The sequence below is a fragment of the Acomys russatus genome, chromosome 7 (assembly GCF_903995435.1).
Source record: "Acomys russatus chromosome 7, mAcoRus1.1, whole genome shotgun sequence".
NCBI lineage: Eukaryota > Metazoa > Chordata > Mammalia > Rodentia > Muridae > Acomys > Acomys russatus.
In genome coordinates this window covers 17,017,251-17,030,463 of record NC_067143.1, presented here as the reverse complement: position 1 = coordinate 17,030,463, position 13,213 = coordinate 17,017,251, and the positions used below count along the sequence as shown (strand labels likewise).

The window sequence follows — 13,213 nt, the reverse complement described above, 5'->3', positions numbered from 1 at the left end:
GATTCCACCTCAGAGCAACAGGGCTTTGGATACTTTTTCAGTAGTGTGAATTAGATTATATTATATGAGTGATATTTGTTTTGTAGCTCCCTGCCTGTTTACAGGCCTCCCTTATTCTCTCTGAAGTCAGCCACCCTGTGATTTTTAGAACCATCAAAAAAGCTATAACTGTCTGCTTTAGAGAAATCTCTCATAGGACCACAATTAACTACAAAAGTTGCTAAACCTGAGGAGTGTAAGAGAACTCCCTTGGGATATCTAGGGAAAAGGGAAGGGTTCAACAACTTCCGGTTTGAGAGGGTCCAGGGGGACAGGTTGCCGAGTTGAGCTTCCTTTCCTGAAAGACTTCCTTGAACTGTTGTTGCAGGCCAGAGCCTCTGAGAGCTGCTTCTTCACTGGCACCACAGGTAAGCTTTGGATTCTTTTCACATGACTCGTTTTCTTTGTGTAAAGACATTAGAGGTTCTGGGTAGCTATTTCCCTCATGAATAGCTCTAACAATAAGAACGTCTGGACGACACTCTCTAGGTCATTTTTTACTGATTTATAGTACACCGTTCATTTTGAAACTTGCCGTGCCTCCTGCATTGAAGCAGTGCTCTCTCAGTGACTAAGGGGTAACACTAGCTAGAGTCAAGGAAAACCCGAAATACCTTTCTCTGGAGACTTAGGAAACTTAAAATTGACTGGTGGTGTGAAGGTAATTGAGAAATGAATTTCCATTGAGCCTGTTATCTGCTGCTTTCCTTTTGTAACAAAATATGTAGCGTTCAACCATATTTCATCGCCAAGTTCTTTATCTTACTATCGCTGAAACTCATAGCCAGATTAATGGATATTTCTCTACTGATAGGTGTAGTTCACAAAGGAAAGTGATAGAATATTGGAAGTCCAGCCCACTGGCGCACACGGGGAACCCATTAGAGATTCAGGCCCTCCTTCTTCCGTTCTTCTGGATGCTCAGAATGCCACCAATGTGTTTGCCCCACCTATTAAGTAGCTTTGCAGAGGATAGTTTACTTCTCTTCATTTCAAGTGACAGACCATATAAATGGACCATTCTAAACCAGAGATAAGAAAACACCATTAATTAATATATCAAACACACTAGCCTATGAGTGCACTACACCAGATTGCCCATCATGGACAAAACAATAAGGAAACGTTCTGTTGACATTGCAATGCATTTTAGGGACCTCTAAAATGGATCGCTTCTCAATCTATACAAAAATAAAAATACAACACTATATGAGAAGACATGGAGACCGCTACAGACTCAGACTCATGTCAAGATGGCCCTTCCCTTTTCAAATTCCTGCTCGATTCCTGATATTCTGCAAAACATTGAACTGGCCAGCCTTTGTGACTTTCAACTTGACATGAGTAAGGGAGCACTAATGGAGAACATACAAAGGGAAAAAGCTTCAAAATTGAGGGAACTGAACAGTGATAAGCAGAGCTTTGAAATAGATAGGGGTATATCTATTGTACAGGAGCAACAGAGAGACCAAACTCAAAAGACATTCTCGATGAGGAGACTGAAATCAAATCTAAAAATTCAGACGCCTATGAAAGTCTCTTAGAAAGGGCACATTGCATTTTGAATCCTTGTTTGTTAGTCCTAATCACCTTGAGCTTTTTTTTTTTTTTTTTTTTTTTTAATCATTTGAGACGCAAAGTATCATATGCCTTCCAACGAAGTTGAATTTTTGGGGAGTCAGCAATTCCTTCCCCATACATTTTTTGAAAATCTTCTCTATTATGAGACAGAAGTGCAAGACACTTACTTCAAGTTCCTGGATTTTCCCTAGCACTTTTGATAGACTGAGATCCATGACACTTGCAGAAATGTGACCTCTCCTTTCAAAGCCCAGCGCCTGGCTCTCTGAGGCTTGGCTCACAGTGAAATACTCATGTGTTGACAGAGGCCTTTTCTGGATCTATGATGACAACAAGTATCTGAGGACGTTGACTGACTTGTACAGATGCGAGCTGAGGTCCAGATATGAGGTCCCCTTGAGACAAATGAGTTTTTCAGAGCCTGGAAGGCACTCTTTGGTTTTGACAGGGGATGGACACTTGTGCACATTGTCTCCTTGACCCTAGAGTTTTACCCAACTGGCAGTGTTACCAGACCCAAATTTGCCTAAGATTTTTCTCCCTTGTTTTTCATCTGAGAACACAATTCCATAGACTTGAAGTGTATACCTGTATATTTGTTCCAGACTAACACACGTGCCGAAGAGGAAATCCACAGATGATTAGGGCCTGATACATCCCTTCCAGACCATACATGCACCTCTCTTCTACCCTAGAAAGGCCACTCTTTCTGATATGTATTTAATTGGCAGGGAGATAGAAAGGCTCATGCCATTTTAAAATGTATACTTTGAGGACCATATCTTTCCCCTTTTTTTACCCAAATGAGTCCATGGTGAGGTCCCACAATAGGCCCTGTGTCGTTCACTTTATTTATGTGAGGGAAATTGCCTTTGTCCTTTGGTCTGGAACAATTCTGGATATTAAGGGACTGCTCTTCATGCTGTGTAACATACCAATTGGAACTATATATAGGTTTCCATGATCTCATCGCTGACAAGGTAGCATTGCAATGTCATACAGAACAAGTTTCAATTAAGCCCCTGTCCCGTAGTGAAGATCCTCCTGTGGAATCACAATCATTGAAGTGTATTACTCGCTTCTACAGAGTATGTGTTATGATTGGCATACAGATATCCTTCTCATACTACTTGCTGGGCACAAGCAGAAACCGACATCACAGCAGAAACCCGACATCACTTCCCAAAGAGATTTTTTTTTCTTATTGAGCACTAGGAAACAATATCACAGGACAAATTACAAAAGCAAAAGGCTACATTGCAGCCATTATACAGAGGATAGAGGGAATGGCTTAGACCATCGTAACCCAATGCCCAAGGGAAGAGGGAACACACAGCAAATATAACCACTATCAATAGGCCAGAAACATCAAGTTCAACCACAACACACCCACATATGCTGAATCAACCGGCCATGTAGTTAGGATGTGCTTATTCACACGATTATACTCTTGATTTATGCCCTCTTCAACAGAGCTTTACAGCTCGCATGACCGATAGACTGCATTATCCAAGGTAAGACAAAGATGATACATACTGCAAAGAATTGATACCGTGATACGTTAATCACAACACTTTTACAGAAAAGTGCTTTGAAACTTTCTTCTTTTCACGAAAACTAACTTGAGTCACAGAGCCAATGCCAAAGCTCCACAACATCTTTGGTAGGAAATCACACTTTGAGACCTGGTCACAGGACTTCCTTTGAGTGCAAAGGGCAACTTTAATTTCAACCCAGTGTGCAGATGCAGAGCTGGCCATGGCAAAAATCAAATGTCAAAGGCTGGACACATTCTACAAACACATAGAGTCAATTCTATGGGCAGTCTGTGGTTTTCATCGGATTTCCAACCAAAAGCACCGACCAAGTCTGCAGTCACCGATTCCACCTCAGAGCAAAGGGCTTTGGATACTTTTTAGTAGTGTGAATTAGATTATATTATATGAGTGATATTTGTTTTGTAGCTTCCTGCCTGTTTACAGGCCTCCCTTATTCTCTCTGAAGTCAGCCACCCTGTGATTTTTAGAACCATCAAAAAAGCTATAACTGTCTGCTTTAGAGAAATCTCTCATAGGACCACAATTAACTACAAAAGTTGCTAAACCTGAGGAGTGTAAGAGAACTCCCTTGGGATATCTAGGGAAAAGGGAAGGGTTCAACAACTTCCGGTTTGAGAGGGTCCAGGGGGACAGGTTGCCGAGTTGAGCTTCCTTTCCTGAAAGACTTCCTTGAACTGTTGTTGCAGGCCAGAGCCTCTGAGAGCTGCTTCTTCACTGGCACCACAGGTAAGCTTTGGATTCTTTTCACATGACTCGTTTTCTTTGTGTAAAGACATTAGAGGTTCTGGGTAGCTATTTCCCTCATGAATAGCTCTAACAATAAGAACGTCTGGACGACACTCTCTAGGTCCATTTTTTTACTGATTTATAGTACACCGTTCATTTGAAACTTGCCGTGCCTCCTGCATTGAAGCAGTGCTCTCTCAGGACTAAGGGGTAACAACTAGCTAGAGTCAAGGAAAAACCCAAAATACCTTTCTCTGGAGACTTAGGAAACTTAAATTGACTGGTGGTGTGAAGGTAATTGAGAAATGGAATTTCCATTGAGCCTGTTATTGCTGCTTTCCTTTGTAACAAAATATGTAGCGTTCAACCATATTTCATCGCCAAGTTCTTTATCTTACTATCGCTGAAACTCATAGCCAGATTTAATGGATATTTCTCTACTGATAGGTGTAGTTCACAAAGGAAAGTGATAGAATATTGGAAGTCCAGCCCACTGGCGCACACGGGGAACCCATTAGAGATTCAGGCCCTCCTTCTTCCGTTCTTCTGGATGCTCAGAATGCCACCAATGTGTTTGCCCCACCTATTAAGTAGCTTTGCAGAGGATAGTTACTTCTCTTCATTTCAAGTGACAGACCATATAAATGGACCATCTAAACCAGAGATAAGAAACACACCATTACTTAATATATCAAACACACTAGCCTATGAGTGCACTACACCAGATTGCCCATCATGGACAAAACAATAAGGAAACGTTCTGTTGACATTGCAATGCCATTTTAGGGACCTCCAAAAATGGATCGCTTCTCAATCTATACAAAAATAAAAATACAACACTATATGAGAAGACTGGAGACCGCTACAGACTCAGATCATGTCAAGATGGCCCTTCCTTTTCAAATTCCTGCTCGATTCCTGATATTCTGCAAAACATTGAACTGGCCAGCCTTTGTGACTTTCATCTTGACATGAGTAAGGGAGCACTAATGGAGAACATACAAAGGAGAAAAGCTTCAAAATTGAGGGAACTGAACAGTGATATGCAGAGCTTTGAAATAGATAGGGGTATATCTATTGTACAGGAGCAACAGAGAGACCAAACTCAAAAGACATTCTCGATGAGGAGACTGAAATCAAATCTAAAAATTCAGACGCCTATGAAAGTCTCTTAGAAAGGGCACATTGCATTTTGAATCCTTGTTTGTTAGTCCTAATCACCTTGAGCTTTTTTTTTTTTTTTTTTTTTTTTTTTTATCATTTGAGACGCAAAGTATCATATGCCTTCCAACGAAGTTGAATTTTTGGGGAGTCATCAATTCCTTCCCCCTACATTTTTTGAAAATGTTCTCTACTATGAGGACAGAAGAACAAGACACCTACTTCAAGATCCTTTTTGTTCAGTAACACTTTTGAACGACTGAGATCCATGACACTTGCAGAAATGTGACCTCTCCTTTCAAAGCCCAGCGCCTGGCTCTCTGAGGCTTGGCTCACAGCTGAAACTACTCATGTGTTGACAGAGGCCTTTCTGGATCTATGATGACAACAAGTATCTGAGGCGTTGACGACTTGTACAGATGCGAGCTGAGGTCCAGATATGAGGTCCCCTGAGACAAATGAGTTTTCCAGAGCCTGGCAGGCACCTCTTGTTTTGAAGGAGATGGCACACTTGTGCACATGTCTCCTTGACTAGAGTTTTACCAACTGGCAGTGTTACAAGACCCAAATTGCCTAAGATTTTTCTCCGTTGTTTTTCATCTGAGAACACAATTCCATAGACTTGAAGTGTATACCTGTATATTTGTTCCAGACTAACACACGTGCCGAAGAGGAAATCCACAGATGATTAGGGCCTGATACATCCCTTCCAGACCATACATGCACCTCTCTTCTACCCTAGAAAGGCCACTCTTTCTGATATGTATTTAATTGGCAGGGAGATAGAAAGGCTCATGCCATTTTAAATAGTATACTTTGAGGACCATATCTTTCTCCTTTTTTAACCCAAATTTGAGTCCATGGTGAGGTCCCCACAATAGGCCCTGTGTCGTTCACTTTATATATGTGAGGGAAATTGCCTTTGTCCTTTGGTCTGGAACCATTCTGGATATTAAGGGACTGCTCTTCATGCTGTGTAACATACCAATTGGAACTATGTAAAGATTTCCATGTTCTCATCGCTGACAAGGTAGCATTGCAATGTCATACAGAACAAGTTTCAATTAAGCCCCTGTCCCAGTAGTGGAAGCTCCTCCTGTGGAATCACAATCATTGAAGTGTATTACTCTGCTTCTACAGAGTATGTGTTATGATTGGCATACAGATATCCTTCTCATACTACTTGCTGGGCACAAGCAGAAACCCGACATCACAAGCAGAAACCCGACATCACTTCCCAAAGAGATTTTTTTTTCTTATTGAGCACTAGGAAACAATATCACAGGACAAATTACAAAAGCAAAAGGCTACATTGCAGCCATTATACAGAGGATAGAGGGAATGGCTTAGACCATCGTAACCCAATGCCCAAGGGAAGAGGGAACACACAGCAAATATAACCACTATCAATAGGCCAGAAACATCAAGTTCAACCACAACACACCCACATATGCTGAATCAACCGGCCATGTAGTTAGGATGTGCTTATTTCACACGATTATACTCTTTGATTTATGCCCTCTTCAACAGAGCTTTACAGCTCGCATGACCGATAGACTGCATTATCCAAGGTAAGACACAAGATGATACATACTGCAAAGAATTGATACCGTGATACGTTAATCACAACACTTTTACAGAAAGTGCTTTGAAACTTTCTTCTTTTCACGAAAACTAACTTGAGTCACACGAGCCAATGCCAAAGCTCCACAACATCTTTGGTAGGAAATCTACACTTTGAGACCTGGTCACAGACTTCCTTTGAGTGCAAAGGGCAACTTTAATTTCAACCCCGTGTGCAGATGCAGAGCTGGCCATGGCAAAAATCAAATGTCAAAGGCTGGACACATTCTACAAACACATAGAGTCAATTCTATGGGCAGTCTGTGGTTTTTCATCGGATTTCCACAAAAGCACCGACCAAGTCTGCAAGTCACCGATTCCACCTCAGAGCAACAGGGCTTTGGATACTTTTCAGTAGTGTGAATTAGATTATATTATATGAGTGATATTTGTTTTGTAGCTCCCTGCCTGTTTACAGGCCTCCCTTATTCTCTCTGAAGTCAGCCACCCTGTGATTTTTAGAACCATCAAAAAAGCTATAACTGTCTTCTTTAGAGAAATCTCTCATAGAACCACAATTAACTGCAACAGTTGCTAGACCTGAGGAGTATTAGAGAACTCCCTTGGGATATCTAGCGAAAAGGGAAGGGTTCAACAACTTCCGGCTTGAGAGGGTCCAGGGGAACAGGATGCCGAGATGAGCTTCCTTTCCTGAAAGACTTCCTTGAACTGTTGTTGCAGGCCAGAGCCTCTGAGAGCTGCTTCTTCACTGGCACCACAGGTAAGCTTTGGATTCTTTTCACATGACTCGTTTTCTTTGCGTAAAGACATGAGAGGTTCTGGGTAGCTATTTCCCTCATGAATAGCTCTAACAATAAGAACGTCTGGACCACACTCTCTAGGTCATTTTTTACTGATTTATAGTACACCGTTCATTTTGAAACTTGCCGTGCCTCCTGCATTGAAGCAGTGCTCTCTCAGTGACTAAGGGGTAACACTAGCTAGAGTCAAGGAAAACCCGAAATACCTTTCTCTGGAGACTTAGGAAACTTAAAATTGACTGGTGGTGTGAAGGCAATAGAGAAATGAATTTCCATTGAGCCTGTTATCTGCTGCTTTCCTTTTGTAACAAAATATGTAGCGTTCAACCATATTTCATCGCCAAGTTCTTTATCTTACTATCGCTGAAACTCATAGCCAGATTAATGGATATTTCTCTACTGATAGGTGCAGTTCACAAAGGAAAGTGATAGAATATTGGGAGTCCAGCCCACTGGCGCACACGGGGAACCCATTAGAGATTCAGGCCCTCCTTCTTCCGTTCTTATGGATGCTCAGACTGCCACCAATGTGTTTGCCCCACCTATTAAGTAGCTTTGCAGAGGATAGTTTGCTTCTCTTCATTTCAAGTGACAGACCATATAAATGGACCATTCTAAACCAGAGATAAGAAAACACCATTAATTAATATATCAAACACACTAGCCTATGAGTGCACTACACCAGATTGCCCATCATGAACAAAACAATAAAGAAACGTTCTGTTGACATTGCAATGCATTTTAAGGACCTCTACAATGGATTACTTCTCAATCTATACAAAAAAAAAAAAAAAAAACAAAACTATATGAGAAGACATGGAGACCGCTACAGACTCAGACTCATGTCAAGATGGCCCTTCCTTTTCAAATTCCTGCTCGATTCCTGATATTCTGCAAAACATTGAACTGGCCAGCCTTTGTGACTTTCATCTTGACATGAGTAAGGGAACATTAATGGAGAACATACAAGGGAGAAAAGCTTCAAAATTGAGGGAACTGAACAGTGATTTGCAGAGCTTTGAAATAGATAGGGGTATATCTATTGTACAGGAGCAACAGGGAGACCAATCTCAAAAGACATTCTCGATGAGGAGACTGAAATCAAATCTGAAAATTCAGATGCCTATGAAAGTCTCTTAGAAAGGACACATTGCATTTTGAATCCTTGTTTGTTAGTCCTAATCACCTTGAGCCTTTTTTTTTTACATTTGAGACTCAATGCATAGTATGCCTTCCAACAATGTTGAATTTTTGGGGAGTCAGCAATTCCTTCCCCATACATTTTTTGAAAATGTTCTCTACTTTGAAGACAGAAGAACAGGACACTTACTTCAAGATCCTGGTTGTTCCCTAGCACTTTTGAACGACTGAGATCCATGACACTTGCAGAAATGTGACCTCTCCTTTCAAAGCCCAGCACCTGGCTCTCTGAGGCTTGGCTCACAGTGAAATACTCATGTGTTGACAGAGGCCTTTTCTTGATCTATGATGACAACAAGTATCTGAGGACATTGACTGACTTGTACAGATACGAGCTGAGGTCCAGATATGATGTCCCCTTGAGACAAATGAGTTTTTCAGAGCCTGGAAGGCACTCTTTGGTTTTGACAGGGGATGGACACTTGTGCACATTGTCTCCTTGACCCTAGAGTTTTACCCAACTGGCAGTGTTACCAGACCCAAATTTGCCTAAGATTTTTCTCCGTTGTTTTCCATCTGAGAACACAATTCCATAGACTTGAAGTGTATACCTGTATATTTGTTCCAGACTAACACACGTGCCGAAGAGGAAATCCACAGATGATTAGGGCATGACACATCCCTTCCAGACCATACATGCACCTCTCTTCTACCCTAGAAAGGCCACTCTTTCTGTTATGTATTTAATTGGCAGGGAGACAGAAAGGCTCATGCCATTTTAAAATGTATACTTTGAGGACCATATCTTTCCCCTTTATTTACCCAAATTTGAGTCCATGGTGAGGTCCCCACAATAGGCCCTGTGTCGTTCACTTTATTTATGTGAGGGAAATTGCCTTTGTCCTTTGGTCTGGAACCATTCTGGATATTTAGGGACTGCTCTTCATGCTGTGTAACATACCAATTGGAACTATATAAAGGTTTCCATGTTCTCATCGCTGACAAGGTAGCATTGCAGTGTCATACAGAACAAGTTTCAATTATGACCCTGTCCCTATACTGGATTCTCTTCCTGTGGATTCACAATCATTGAAGTGTATTACTCTGCTTCTACAGAGTATGTGTTATGATTGGCATACAGATATCCTTCTCATACTACTTGCTGGGCACCAGCAGAAACCCGACATCACAAGCAGAAACCCGCCATCACTTCCCAAAGAGTTTTTTTTCTTATTCAACACTTGGAAACAATATCACCGGACAAATTATGAAAGCAAAAGGCTACATTGCAGCCATTATACAGAGGATAGAGGGAATGGCTTAGACCATCGTAACCCAATGCCCAAGGGGAGAGGGACCACACAGCAAATATAACCACTATCAATAGGCCAGAAACATCAAGTTCAACCACAACACACCCACATATGCTGAATCAACCGGCCATGTAGTTAGGATGTGCTTACTTCAAGTGATTATACTCTTTGATTTATGCCCTCTTCAACAGAGCTTTACAGCTTGCATGGCCAATAGACGGCATTATCCAAGGTAACACATGAAGAGATACATACTGCAAAGAATTGATACCGTGATACATTAATCACAACACTTTTACAGTAAGTGCTTTAAAACTTTCTTCTTTTCACGAAAACTAACTTGAGTCACATGAGCCGATGCCATGGCTCCACAACATCTTTGGTAGGAAATCCACACTTTGAGACCTGGTCACAGATTTCCTTGGAGTGCAAAGGGCAACTTTAATTTCAACCCCACGTGCAGATGCAGAGCTGGTCACGGCAAAAATCAAATGTCAAAAGCTGGACACATTCTACAAACACATAGAGTCAATTCCTTGGGCAGTGTGTGGTTTTTCATTGGATTTCCACAAAAGGACCGACCAAGACTGCATGTAACCGATTCCTCCTCAGGACAACTGGGCTTTGTACATTTTTTAGTAATGTGAATTAGATTAGACTATAAGTGTGATATCTGTTTTGTTAGCTCCCTGCCTTTTTACAGGCCTCCCTTATTTTCTCTGAATCAGCCACTCTGTGATTATTAAGTACCATCAAAAAGCTATAACTGTCTGCTTTAGAGAAATCTCTCATAGGACCACAATTAACTACAACAGTTGCTAAAACTGAGGAGTGTAAGAGAACTTCCTTGGGATGTCTAGGGAAAAGGGAAGGGTTCAGCAACTTCCAGTTTGAGAAGGTTTCAGGGGGCCAGGTTGCCGAGATGAGCTTCCTTTACTGAAAGTCTTCCTTGAATTGTTGTTGCAGGCGAGAGCCTCTGAGAGCTGCTTCTTCACAGGCACAACAGGTAAGCTTTGGATTCTTTTCACTTGACTCGTTTTCTTTTTGTAAAGCATGAGAAGTTCTGAACAGCTATTTCCCTAATGAATAACTCTAACAATATGAGGCCATTTTTCATTAATTTGTAGTACACTGTTCATTTTGAAACTTGCCGTACCTCCTGCCTTGAAGCTGTGCTCTCTCAGTGACTAAGGAATAACACAAGCTACAGTCAAAGAAAACCCAAAATACCTGTCTGTGGACACTTAACAATTTTTAAATTCACTAGTGAGGTGAAGTTAATTGAGAAATAAATTTCCATTTAGCCTGTTATCTGCCACTTTCCTTTTGTAACAAAATATATGGCGTTCAACCATATTTCATCGCCAAGCTCTTAATCTTACTATCACTGAAACTCATAGCCAGATTAATGGATATTTCTCTACTGATAAGTGTGGTTCCCAAAGGGGAATGATAGAACATTGGGAGTCCAGTCCACTGGAGCACACAGGGACCCATTAGAGATTCAGGCCCTCCTTCTTCTGTGTTTGTGGATGCTCAGGATACCACCAATGTGTTTCGCCCACCTATTAAGTAGCTTTGCAGAGGACAGTTTTCTTCTCTTCATTTTAAGTGACAGAGTGTATAAATGGACCATTCTAAACCGGACTTAAGAAAACACCATTAATTCATATACCAAACAAACTAGCATATGAATGCACTACACCAAATTGCCCATCATGGAAAAAACAATAAGGAAAAGTTCTGTTGACATTGCAATGCAGTTTAAGGACCTCTAAAATAGATCACTTGTCAATCTATACAAAGAAATTCAACACTATATGAAAAGACATAGAGAACACTACAGACTCACACTCATAATCTAGATGGAACTTCCTTTTAAAAGTCCTGATAGATTACTGATATTCTGCAAAATGTTGACCTGCCCAGTCTTTGTGATTTACATCTTGACATGAGTAAGGGAACACTAATCGAGAACATACAAAGAGAAAAGCTTCAAAATTAATAGAAATGAACAGTGATATGCAGAGTCTTGAAATAGATAGGGGTATATCTATTGTACAGGAGCAATAGGGAGACAATCTCATAAGACATTCTTGATGAAGAGAATGAAATCAAATCTGAAAATTCAGAGGCTTATGAAAAGTCTCTTAGGAAGTACACATTGCATTTTGAACCCATGTTTGTTAGTCCTAATCACCTTGAGCTTTTTTTATCATTTGAGACTCAAAGCATAGTATGCATTCAACGGATTTAAATTTTGGTGGGGTCAGCAATTCTTTCCCCATACATTTTTTGAAAATCTTCTCTATTATGAGAATGGAAGTGCAAGACATTTACTTCAATATCCTGTTTTTTCTTTAGCACTGTTGATAGACGTAGATCTATGACTCCTGCACAAATGTGCCCTGTCCTTTCAAATCCCAGGAGCTGGCTCTCTGAGGCTTGGCTCACAGCTGAAACACTCATGTGTTGACAGAGGCCTTTCCTGGATCTATGATGACAACAAGTATCTGAGGACGTTGACTGACTTGTACAGATGCGAGCTGAGGTCCAGATATGAGGTCCCCTTGAGACAAATGAGGATTTCAGAGCCTGGCAGGCACTCTTTGGTTTTGATGAGAGATGCACACTTGTGCACATCGTTTCATTGACCCTAGAGTTTTACCCAACTGACAGTGTTACCAAACCCAAATTTGCCTAAGTTTTTCTCCATTGTTTTCCATCTAAAAACGCAATTCCATAGACCTGAAATGTATACCTGTATATTTGTTCCAGACTAATGAACGTGCCGAAGAGGAAATCCACAGATGATTAGGGCCTGATACATCCCTTCCAGACCATACATGCACCTCTCTTCTACCCCAGAAAGGCCACTCTTTCTGATATGTATTTAATTGGCAGGGAGATAGAAAGGTTCATGCCATTTTTAAATGTATTCTTTGAGGACCATGTCTTTCTCCTTTTATGCAAATTTGTTTCCAAGGTGAGGTCACCACAATGTGTCCTGCTCCATTCAATTTATATATGGGAGTGAAATTGCCATTTTCCTTTGGTCTGGAACCGTTCTGGATATTAAGGGACAACTGTTTATGCTGTGTCATGTACCAGTGGAACTAAAGGTTTCCATGTTGTCATCGCTGACAAGGTAGCATTGCAATGTCATGGCCCTTGGGGTCCATAGGCCCCCATAACCACTCTTGGGAATGCATGAAGGAAGTGGGCCATGATGCCCCCGTTCTCTTTCTGGGCCTCAGCGTAATCCTATTGAGCATGATTTTTATGTCATCACCTCTCTTCGTGACATTAG

At 41.1% G+C, this 13,213-nt stretch overlaps 1 long non-coding RNA gene, 4 other non-coding genes and 1 pseudogene across 11 annotated transcripts in view; 5 read left to right on the top strand and 1 right to left on the bottom strand.

The window, feature by feature from the left end:
- Positions 1 to 2,150, top strand: part of LOC127191522 (uncharacterized) — an 81,209-nt gene extending 79,059 nt beyond the window's left edge. For 4 of the 7 annotated variants that reach the window (XR_007830911.1, XR_007830912.1, XR_007830913.1 and 1 more), the window contains exon 3: positions 1,926 to 2,150. This is a non-coding gene — a long non-coding RNA (uncharacterized LOC127191522). Of the gene's footprint in view, positions 1 to 367; positions 408 to 1,925 lie in introns of all 7 variants that reach the window. The other 3 variants (XR_007830910.1, XR_007830916.1, XR_007830915.1) reach the window with 1 other exon arrangement.
- Positions 1,937 to 2,001, top strand: LOC127192542 (small nucleolar RNA SNORD109A). Its single transcript, XR_007831011.1, has one exon. It is a non-coding gene; the product is annotated as a small nucleolar RNA SNORD109A (small nucleolar RNA).
- A 3,288-nt stretch (positions 2,151 to 5,438) lies between the features above and the next one.
- LOC127192553 (small nucleolar RNA SNORD109A) lies at positions 5,439 to 5,501 on the top strand. Its single transcript, XR_007831020.1, has one exon. It is a non-coding gene; the product is annotated as a small nucleolar RNA SNORD109A (small nucleolar RNA).
- Positions 5,502 to 8,929: 3,428 nt separating this feature from the next.
- LOC127192552 (small nucleolar RNA SNORD109A) lies at positions 8,930 to 8,994 on the top strand. Its single transcript, XR_007831019.1, has one exon. It is a non-coding gene; the product is annotated as a small nucleolar RNA SNORD109A (small nucleolar RNA).
- A 3,399-nt stretch (positions 8,995 to 12,393) lies between these two features.
- LOC127192541 (small nucleolar RNA SNORD109A) lies at positions 12,394 to 12,458 on the top strand. The gene has a single exon (XR_007831010.1). It is a non-coding gene; the product is annotated as a small nucleolar RNA SNORD109A (small nucleolar RNA).
- A 704-nt stretch (positions 12,459 to 13,162) lies between these two features.
- On the bottom strand, positions 13,163 to 13,212 carry LOC127192467 (uncharacterized; annotated as a pseudogene).
- Between the last annotated feature and the right edge of the window lies 1 nt (position 13,213).